This window comes from Tupaia chinensis, unplaced genomic scaffold, assembly GCF_000334495.1.
Source record: "Tupaia chinensis unplaced genomic scaffold, TupChi_1.0 Scaffold139917_1, whole genome shotgun sequence".
In the NCBI taxonomy this organism is placed as follows: domain Eukaryota; kingdom Metazoa; phylum Chordata; class Mammalia; order Scandentia; family Tupaiidae; genus Tupaia; species Tupaia belangeri.
The window spans coordinates 367,857-379,809 of NW_006199796.1; positions in this window are offsets into that span (position 1 = coordinate 367,857).

Below are 11,953 nucleotides of genomic sequence, written 5' to 3' on the forward strand. Positions count from 1 at the left end.
TTTAAAAAAAGAGAATGGTCTAGGAGAGAGAGGACATTGATGTAAGTGGAAAGAAGAGGAATAACTGAAGGAGGGACATCTCTGAGAAATAGCAAAGGAGGATAGAATGGGACTGAGATCACATTATCACCAAGTATTGTGGAACGGTTTAAAGTTAGGGTAAAAGAATAGGAGGAGAGGTCTAGGGTCACCAATTCAAAGTGAAATCAGTAATTTCTCCAGCTGTGACTATCTGCTTGCATGCAGACTGTGAGAGGGTAGGTGGTAGACTAAACCAGAGTAAGGGCCAGCCCCATAGCCTAATGGTTAAAGAAGCCAGAATCCCACTGGGCTGACCATAGTTCAGATCCTAGGTGCATGTGTGTGTGTCCCATCCCAAAATTCTGATGGGACAGAGAAATGGAGGAGAAGGGATTGTGGCATGAGTTTGCCCCATTGTAGGGTGCTTTCTCGCGTGCTCTCTCTCATCTGGCCACTTCTCTATGGTGAGCATATGTGTCCTCGGTCAGTCAAAAAGTTAAGCAAGTAATATAAAATAAACCAGAGTGGGATATTTCAAGTTAATATGGTAGAGGAAATAAAGATTATTGTGGAAGATGTTTCCAAAAGTGGGATGAAAGTGCAGAGCCTGGGAAACTAAGCCTGGTTTGGAAGTGAAAACAAGAGAGGAGAAATCGTTGCCAGACCAGGTTAAAGAATTGTGTCCATGAAAGTCCTTCAATGAGTGAGCTGGAAGGATCAGAGGTAAGATCAGGATCTTCAAAGGAGCTGGATATTTAAGGACTGAAATAAATAAGTAGCTTGAGGGACCAGCAGTTAGCATAATAGCTATGTCGCTGGACTCCCATGTAGTTGACCACAGTTTGAGTCCCGGACCTTGTGGCTTAAACTCACGCCGGGCATGTGTGCGTGCATGCCCAAGATCCCAAGAGGAGAATGGAGGAGAAGGGATTGCGGCATGGCCATCCCCCCTGGGGGGTGATTTCTCGCTTTTTATCTCTGTCTCTCTCTGTCTGGCAAGTGCATGTGCCCTATATCAAAAACTTCTCCAAAAAAAAGAAAAATAAATAATAAATAAAAAAAATAGCTTGAAAATGGCAAACAGCCACTCCCTGGGCCTAAGGTGCTTGTGATGTCAGGAGAAAAGTGAAAACAGCTTCAAACTGAGAAGGCTGCTCATGAGATGGAGGCTGGCAGAACAGTTAGGTTCATTTACTGTCAACAGATGGAGGGAACATTCAAAAAAGTGGAAGAGGTGGGGCAAGTGGAAGAGGTGGGGCCAGGAGGTGGCATGGTGGTTAAGAGTGTTGGACTCCCACATGATCAACACGGTTTGAGTCCTGGACCTGGTGGCAGCTTGCTCTCTCACCCTCCTCCCCCTACTCTGTTTCTCTCTGGTCAAATTAAAATAAATAAAGATAAATAAAATAATCCTTTAAAAAATCGTGGAAGAGGCTACTTAGATAACAAATCTGGAGTTGTAAAAAGCACAGTGGAAGAGTTTGGAAAGGCGAGGGACAAAGATTTAGCCAGATTAGAGTATGAACTCAGAGGTACTGGGATGAATATCCAGTGTTGATATTGGATGACCTAGAATGCTTGTCCTTCTGACAGTGTCTGAGATAAATGGGAATACCTGAGAGGTTCTTGGTGGGAGATGAGAAATTAGCATAAACCATGTGAATTCTGGATAGTTTGTATAAAGGCTATGAGGTTTGGGGATGACTATTCTTCCCCTCAACATATAATGGTGGCAACTTTTGTCCCAGATGTTCTCTCTCTGGGAACATATGGTAACATAGGGGGTGTAAACTGACTGGTCTCAGTTTTATAACTACCTGAATGATGGAATCACAATAATTAATGAGTACCTATTGGGCATCTACTTTGTGTATGACAAAACTATTCAACACTGTGAAAAAAATTTTTTTTTTTAATTTTAAAAAGCCAGTGTTCCAGACCAGCAGATGGTATAATGGTTACATCGGTGGACTCCCACATAATTGACCACAGTTGGAGTCCCAGATTCAGTTACTTGGAACTCACACTGAGTGTGTGTTAATATGTGCCCAAGATTCTGAGAAGAGAACAGAGGAGAAGGGATTGCACCATGGCCATCCCCACAGGGGGCGATTTCTTGCTTTTTGTCTCTCTGGTGAACACACGGACCCTATAGCAAAAATCTCTCTCAAAAAAAAAAAAAAAAAAAGCCAGTGTTCTTAGTATTTTTAGAGCCAGTTAAAAGAGGAAAGACATGATTCCAGATACTATGTTCTGGCATTGAAAGAAGGAAATGGAATGTGCAGGATAGACCTTGACCTTTGCCTTATCAGGTGCAGAGGGGTGGAGTCTTTATGATGGGTCATATACGGTGTGCACAACAGACCTGATGAAACCTGAGAGCTTTTTCAGACATGGTGGTATTTATTTTTCATGACACCCCTGAAGCAAACAAGTGTGTGTGTATATATATATATATATATATATACAATTATGAGAATGTTCTCTCCTGGTAAGCAGACAAGGGCAAAGCTCTCTCTTTGTGTTCTCCTGATGCTGACTGAGAACTTATGCACTGGCTGCTTGCAAGGCATGATAAGAAAAGAAGAAAAACACATGATTGATCAGTTTCCTTTCTGGAATGATCTGTATGTCCCAACTCCTGAAATGTCCCTAGAAAATCAAAGGAATATAGTAAGAATGAACTAAATGTTACAGACTTAATTTTCTTTGTACTGCTCAGAATGCATGAGTAATCAAGTGTCATAGTCCAGTTGAAACACACGAGCTCGCATCATCTCTGTATACAATACTGACTCAGAATGTACCCACCTTGATATTGGTCCTGAGAGTCCTAGGTGCCCCCTCCTACAGCACTAAGAAACACTTGCTATTGAGGTAGTACTAAGAGAGAATAATTGCCGTGAATTAGTGGAAGAAAGTGAACGAAGAAGGAAATCAAGAATGTTGTAGAGAGGTGGGGAGAGAGGATATGTCATATTTCGGGTGGCTCCCTGTTTACAAAAAGAAAGGGAAATTCCAAGTCTATAGGAAAGTCTTGTGAACAGATGAAGTAATGACCGCATTCCCATTTCTATGGGTGATTTATTAGGTGAACAAGTAGCTGATCAAAATAGTGGTGGTAGGGGGCTGGCAGGTGGTGTGGTGGTTAAAGGCGCTAGATTCCCACACGACTGACCACAGTTCATGTTCAGGACCTGTCAGCTTATTTTCTTGCTTTCCCTTTCTCTCTCTCTCTGGACAAGTTAGAAAAAAAAAAATAGTGGTGGTGATGATGATAACGATATAAAGTATTATTGAAAACAAATCTATAGTTAGCAATGGGTGCTGAGGTGAGTCACTTATACAGTTGGAATACTGTTAAGAACCAAGTTCCCAGAGCGAGCTGGTGGTGTGGTGGTTAAAGGCACTGGATTCTCACATGGCCGACCGTGGTTCAAGTCCTGGACCTGGCAGCTTGTTCTCTCTCTCCCTCTCTCTCCTTCTCTCTCTCTCTCTCTCTCTCTCTCTCTCACACACACACACACACACACACACACACACACTTTGACCCTCTCTGGTCAAATATAAATAAATAAAGATAAATAAAATAATTACTTTTAAAATTATTTAGGAAAGGGGGCCAGCAGGTGGCATGGTGGTTGAGGGCACTGGATTCCCACATGCCCAACCGCAGCTCGAGTCCCGGATGTGGCAGCTTGCTTTTTCATTTTCTCACTCTGTTCCTCTCTGGTCAAATTAAAATAAATAAATAAATTTAAATAAAATAATTATTTTAAAAATTATTTAGGAAAAAAAAACAAGTTTCCATCTCTCTTTGGTTAAAAAGACAGCTTAAAAAATTTAGTATATGGTTCTAACTTCTATAAATAACTCAGATAATTTCTTAAAGTGGTAGGGTATTAGTAAACCATCTTGACAGTGAAGACATGGCACGTTGCATCTATCCTCAGTAGAAAAGGCTTCATAGGAGAAAGCAGTGGGCCTGTTGACAGAGGTTGCTTACCACTGGAATTAGGCAGGTATAGATAAGGACATAGGCAAAGCTTGGTTTGTGGTTACCCAAGCAGACTCACTCTTGCAGAAACATCGTGTATGGTATGGTTATATGGTTATATTAACTAAGGCGGTTGGATCCCACATAACTGACTACAGACTTCTGAGTGCCAAAACTCAGGATGTGTGTATGTGCATATATGCTCAGAATCCCAAGGGGAGAATGGAAGAGAAGGAATTTCAGCTGGCTGTCCCCCCTGAGGAATGCTTTCTTACTTTCTGTCTCTTTCTGGCAAGTACACACATCCTATAGAATTTTTCTTTTTTTTTTTTTTTTTTTTTTTAAGTTTTCTACAGGGCCCATGCACTCACTGGAAACAAAGTGACAGAGAAGGAAAGTGAGAAATCACCTTCCAGGGGGAATGGCCACACTGCAGTCCCTTTTCTTCTCTAGATTTTGGGTATGCACAGACACACACAGCATGTTCCTCAAGACATCGGTTTCAGGACTCAAACCATGTAGTTGACCCCTATAGAAAAAATATTTTAATTTAAAAAATTATTATTATTAATACTAACAGATGGCGTAATAGTTACATTGCTGGACTCTCACAAGGCCAACCACTGTTTGAGTCCTGGACCTGGTGGCTTGAAACTCATACCAGGTATGTGTGTGCATGCCCAAGAACCTAGGAGAGGAATGGAGGAGAAAAGAGTGTGGCATGGCCATGCCCCCGGGGGGATGATTTCTTGCTTTCTGTCTCTCTGTCTCTGTGTCTCAGGCAAGCACACATCCCCTATTACAAAAATCTCTCTCAAAATTAAATAGGGGACAGGAGCCAGCAAATGGCATGGGAATTAAAGGTGCTGGACTCCTACATGGCCAACCGTGGTTCAAGTCTTGGACCTGGTAGCTTCCTTTCTCACTACTTCCCACTCCCCCAGTCTCTCTTTAGTCAAATTGGAAAATAATAGTAATAATAAATAAAGTAAAAATAAAATAATTATTTTTAAAAAATAAATAGGGGACGCCAGGTGGCGTGGTGGTTATGGGCACTGGACTCCCATGGTTGGCTGACCATGGTTAGAGTCCTGGATCTAGCAGCTTGCTTTCTTACTTTCTCTCTCTCTCTCCCTCTCTGGTCAACTTAAAATAAATAAAGTTCAATAAAATAATTCTTAAAAAAAAAAACAGATTAAATCATGTATTAAATAAATAATAAAGGAAAGAAAGAAAAACACAGTGGGCATGTGTGCTTGCCCAAAGTCCCAAGCAGGATGCTTTGTCACTCTCTGTCTCTCTAGTGAGCACATGTGCTCTACAGCAAATTAAAAAAAAAAAAAAAAATCTTTATTGGTCTGGCCACTACTCAGTTCCAGATAATCAGAAATCTTACTAAAACATATTGCTATTTTATTTATTTATTTATTAAAGATTTTTGCTATGGGGCCACTTGCTCACTAGAGACACTGAGGGAGCCCCAGAGAGAGGAAGTGAGACATCACCCCCCCACATCCAGGGGCCATGGCCACACTGTAATCCCTTCTCCTCCATTCTCCTCTTGGGATTTTGGGCATGCACACACATCCACCCAGTATGAGTTTCAAGTCACCAGGTCTGGGACTCAAACAGTGGTCAACCATGTGGGAATCCAGCGCCTTAACCACTATGGCACCTGTGGCCCCATATTGGTATTTTTTTTTAATTTAATTTTACTTGTTTGTTTTCTTTTTCTTTTTTCTTTTTTTTTCTTTTTAATGACCAGAAAGAGAGAGAGAGAGAAAGGGAAAGTGAGAAAGCAACCCTGTAGGTCCTGGACTTGAACCACGTTCAGTCATTTGGGAGTCTAATGCCTCTACCACCACACTATCTTCTAGCGCCCATATTGTTATTTAAATTAATTTATTTATGGACCAGTGGGTGGTTAAGGGCACTGGACTCCCACATAGCTGATGGCAGTTCAAGTCCTAGATCTGGCAGCTTGCTTTCTCCCTTTCTCTCTCTTTCTCTCACTCTGTCCCTCTTTGGTCTTTCAGGTGGCGTGGTGGTTAGGGGCACTTTACTCCCACATGGCCTCCCATGGTTTGAGTCCTAAACCTGGAGGTTTGCTTTCTCTCTTTCTCTCACTCTTGCTCTGTCCCTCTCTAGTCGAATTAAAATAAATGAATAAATAAATAAAGTAAAAAAAAAAAAAAACCTCTTTAAAGTTTCTACTTATTTACTAAAAGAAAGGGAGAAGCACCCTCATGCCATAATTTTCCCAGCAACAGCCAGCAAGGACCATGGACATGTCTCGTGTGTTCAAATAGAGCCATGACAATAAACAGGAGCCTTCACATATGCATTACAGCCTCACTCAGCAATGTCTCTACTTTCTTTTCTTGTTTTAGATTTTTGTTATAGAAAGTGTGCACTCACCAGAGTGGGAAAGTGAGAAATCACACCCCAGTGGGGATGCCATGCAGCAATCCCTTCTCCATCTTCTTTTGGGATTTTGGGTACACATACATGGACCCAGCATGTTTTTCAAGTCACCAAGTCCAAACTTGAACCGTGTAATCAGCCATGTGGGATCCAGCCACCTTAACCATCATGCTTCCTAGTTGGTTCCATCTTTTCTATGTTTTAGGTTTATTTTTATTTATTGTTCTTGCTTTTTTAAAAGAATTATTTTATTTAACTTTATTTACTTTAATTTGATCAGAGAGGGATAGAGCAAGAGAGAGAGAGAGAAGGAAAGTGAGAAAGCGAGCCACCAGGTCCAGGACTCAAACCATGGTCGGCTAAGTGGCAGTTCAGCGCCCTTAACCACCACGCCACCTGTCAGCCCTATTTATTGTTGTCATGAGCAACACAAAGACAGATAAAGACAGCACCCACAATAATCTTCACATTGCAGTCCTCTCTCAGATGCTGCCAGCCCTGGATCATGGCTATCTATATATTTAAAGAAGGCTCCAAACGCAATCTGAAATCTTTCCTTATGGGTGGGCCTCACAGAGCATTGTGTCTCACAGCTATGTCAGTTTGGCCCCTCCTTCTTTTTTCTTTTCTTTCCTTCCTCTTTTATGTATCTATTTATTTATTTATTTTCTATAGGGCACATACACTCATTGGAGAGCAACAGTGAGAGGACAGAGACAAAACGAAAGTAAGAAATCACCCCTCAGGGTGGATACCCATGCCACAATCCCTTCTCTTCCATTGTCTTCTCAGGATTTTGGCCATGCATGAACACGCCCCCCCTCCCCCATGTGTCTCTCAAGCCACTAGGCCTGGGACTCAAACCACACAGTTGGCCATGTGGCATCCAGCTGCCTCAACCACTACACCACTGGCTACAACCAAATTCTAGGTTTTAAAATGGACCCACTAATAAAGAATTCAGCCTAAAGGAGTACCAGAAAAATCCTTATTCCCGTGTCAGATGAGAAATGGCGACATTCTATCTGGGCACACATACACACATGCCCGGCGTGAGTTTCAAGCCACCAGGCCTGGGACGCGAACCGCGGTCGACTACATGGGAGTCCAGTGACATAGCCATTACACTAACTTCTGGTCCCAGGACCTAGCATCTTAACCACTATGCCACCTGCTGCCTCCCCCATTTTCTATATTGAAGCTTATATTTTTAAGAATTATTTTATTTAACTTTATTTATTTATTTTAATTTGACCAGAGAGGGACAGAACATGAGAGAAAGGAAAAGTCAAAAAGCAAACCACCAGGTCCAGGGCTCAAACTGCTATTAGCCATGTTGGAGTCCAGAGGCCCCAACCACCACGCCACCTGCTGGATACACATCATTTTTTACATCTTCTTAACCTCCAGGGTTCAGTCTAATTTGGCTATTGGTCAGAAATCTTTCTTAGAGTTTAGTTAATTCAGGCAACCATTTATAAGGGAAGAGAAGGAAACATTAAACATTTGGTAAGCACTCATAATGTTCTTTCTCTCATAGTATCTCATTTAATCTTTGCAGAGGTTGTGAACTATTATAGATAGCACCTATTTTCCTTTTACAAATAAGAAAACTGGGGACCAGCAGATAGCGTAATGACTACATCGCTGGACTCCCATAGAGACGACGGTGGTTCGAATCCGGGACTCAGTGGCTTAAATTCATGCCATGTGCATGTGCGTGCACATGCGTGCCCAAGATCCCAAGAGGAGAACAGAGGAGGAGGGATTGCGGCATGGCCATCCCTCTGGAGGGTGATTTCTTGCTTTCTGTCTCTCTGTCTGTCTTACTGGTGAGCGTACGTGCCCTATAGCAAAAACCTCTCAAAAAAAAAAATAAATAAACAAACAAATAAGAAAAGTGATTAAACAGACATAAGTAACATTCACGATCTCATTGTTGACAAATGGAGGCCCTAAGGCTGGTCATAAGTCCTTGGGACTTCAAAACCTGTTTCACCATACCACATAGTCTCAGTGCTGTCAACTCTAAAGTTCATATTTCATCCGAAACTTAATAAAATGTTTATTTGTAGGGATCCAGCAGGTGGCATGGTGGTTAAGGGTGCTGGACTCCTACCTGGCTGACTGTGGTTCAAGTCCCAGACCTGGTGGCTTTCTTTCTCACTTTCTCTCTCTCTCCGGTCAGATTAAAAAAAAATAAATAAATAAATAAATAAAATAAAGTTAAATAAAATAATTCTTTAAAAAATGTTTATTTGTGCATCATATAAGCTCTGGCACTTAATAACTTCAGACTGATTGCAAAAAGAACTTGTAGTTAGGTGTTTATCTTTATGGAAGGCCTCATTATTTGAAATAGGATGTTAGACTTTCTATCTATCCAAACTATAACATACTTTGTACTTTCCTTACAACTTGTAAAAACACCCATAAGAATGAAGCAATAAAGCAGACAAACCCTTATGACCATAGGTATTGTCCCTGAATGCTTCCTGGTAGGTGTAGTTGGAGAACAAAAGTTCCTCTCTAGTGACCTCCCACCTCACTTCGATCCCTCTGACTTTCACTCTTCATATTACCAAGCAGTTTATAGAAAAACATGCTGATATTACATATACCGAGGCCTTTACTATATAACACATAGTCAGAGGTATGTTTGTATGCAAATGATCACTCAGAATCCAGAGACTCTGGTGGCTGTGGAAAAAGAGCCACACCACTGCAATCCATTCTCACTTTCTGGAGAGAGAGAGAGAAAGAGAGAGAGAGACCAGTACCCTTCAGAGGGTCTTGCCACACTGCAATTCTCCACCCAGCCTTCCAGCCAGCACCATGAGTGAATGCATTGATGTTGACCTTGGATCTGAACCTGGGGCCTTTCAGTAGGGCTTTAGTATCACATAAAAGTGCCCTATCATCTGCACCACTGTGTTAGGCCTTTTTCTGCATGATTCTTGAGGGCAATTCCAGATGAGAACTTGAGTTCATAAAGCCCTCTGGTTATCCCAGAAACTGTTTCTCTCTACTCCCCTGCTTTGTTTCACATTGCAATTGCAATGAGCTCAACTGAGACGGCAAGTGTTTCTGAAAGTAGAGCAGAGAGCAGTCATTCTTAGTCACCACCCAGATAACAATCTAAGTGTACCTTGGATCAGTCATCTGTCAGTCACCCATTAGCCAAGATCAGACAGAAATTTACTCTGATGCTTACTTTATACCTAACAGCAGTGGGTTGTTTTTATGAAGACTCCATATTACAGATCTACTCTGGTTGGGTCTAGGTACTTCTAGCCCACTTAGCTGCTCCTACTTCACCCCACAGGTGGACTCCTGTGTTCACAGCCCTCAAAAGGGACTCCATCTCATCAGCATCCCCATAGAGGGGACCAGATCTTCTCTTTCGCTGGAAAGAGGCCCAAGTTCTCTGCTAGGAAACTGATAGACAATATGCTAGTGAGTTATGCTAATGAGTTATATCTCCTAGGTTGTTATTTATGTTTTAATATAGGCCTTCTGGAGACAATGTTTAATCTAGAAGATAGAAGTGAAGGTAGGAGTCTAAAATACAGAAACTTGTCTTTGAGGGACATGTTTGAGGTAGCAAGGCCTTTTAAGATCTTTTTAAAAACTATGCTGGGGGGTCAGCAGGTAGCATAGTGGTTAAGGCCACTGGACTCTACATGGCTTATTGTGGTTCGACTCCTGGACCTGGTGGCTTGCTTTCTCACTTTCTCTCTCTCTCTCTCTCGTGCGCGTGCATGCTCTTTCTCTCGCTCTGTCCCTCTCTGGCCAAAGTAAAATAAAGTAGTTCTTTTTTTGTTTTTTTTTGGAGAGGTTTTTGCTATAGGGCGCATGCACTTGCCAGAAAGACAGAGAGAGACAGAGAGACAGAAAGCGAGAAATCACCCCCCAGGGGGGATGGCCATGCCGCAATTCCTTCTCCTCCATTCTCCTCTCGGGATCTTGGGCACGCACACACACGCGCCCGGCGTGAGTTTAAGCCACCGGGTCTGGGACTTGAACCACGATCGACTATGTGGGAGTCCAGCAACATAGCCATTACACTAACTGCTGGTCCCCAAATAAAGTAATTCTTAAAAAAAAAAAAAAGAAAAAAATCTCCACTGAAGCACAGAGCTGAGATGGGATTAATTTGTAATTTATTTACAACCACCTAATTTATGTCTATATTAATTCCTAATGGTATCAAAAAAGTAAAAGATACAGGTCTTGTTCTTGAAAAACCTAATTAAAAAAAAAAAAAAACCTAATGAGAGGGGCCAGCAGGTGGTGTGGTGGTTAAGGGTATTGAATTCCCACATGGCCTACCCTAGTGGCCTGGCAGCTTGCTTTCTCATTTTTCACTTTCTCTTTCTGTCTCACTCTGTCCCTCTCTGGTCAATTTTTAAAAATAAATAAAGTTAAATAAAAATAATTCTTTTTTTAAATTATTTTTATTCATTCATTCATTTATTTTAAGTTGATCAGAGACAGACATAGACAGAGAGAGGGAAAGTGAGAAAGCAAGCCACCAGGTCCAGGACTTGAACCGTAGTCAGTCACATGGGAGTGTCCAGCGCCTTAACCACCACGCCACCTGCTGGTCCCCAAATAAAAATAGTTCTTTTTTTTTGGAGAGGTTTTCGCTATACGGCGCTTGTGCTCGCCAGAAAGACAGAGAGAAACAGAGAGATAGAAGGTGAGAAATCACCCCCCAGGGGGATGGCCACGCCGCAATCCCTTCTCCTCCATTCTCCTCCTGGGATCTTGGGCACGCACGCACACTGCATGGCTGTAGTGAAAGCCGCCAGGTCCAGGACTTGAACCGTGGTCAACAACATGGGAGTCCAGCGACATAGTCATTATGCTAACTGCTGGTCTCTAAAAATAATTCTTAAAAAAAAAGAAAAAGAAAAAACCTAGTGCGAGAGATCAGACACATAATGTGAAGTTAAAGAAATAGGGGGCCAGCTAGTGGTGGCTGTGGTTAAGGTAGCTGGATTCCACAGACAAGTGTATGGTTCAAGTCCTAGACCTGTGACTTGAAAAACACACCAGGCACATGTGTATGAGTGTCCAAAATCCCTAGAGGAGAGTAGAGGAAGGAGGATGGTGGTGTGGCCATCCCTCTTGGAAATAATTTCTCACTTTTTCTCTTTTAGTGAACACATGTACCCTATGCATACATTAGGAAGAGAAAGGAGAAAGAGAGAATGAAAGGAAGAAACAGAAAGAAAGAATAAAAAAAGGAAGGAAGAAAAGGAGGGAGGGAGGAAAGAAGGAAGAAAAAAAGAAAGAAAGAGGGGGGGAGAGAAAGGAAGGACGGAAGGAAGGAAAGAAGGAAGGAAGGAGAAAAAGGGTGGTGTGTATATTAACAACAAGTAATAGTACCAGGGGACAACACTGAGCTTTTTAGAAAAAAAGAGACTTCATTATGACCAAACCTGTCATGAGTGTTCCCTGGGGCCCCACAGGACTTGGGGTAGTCCATAAGCTGATCTCCGTAAG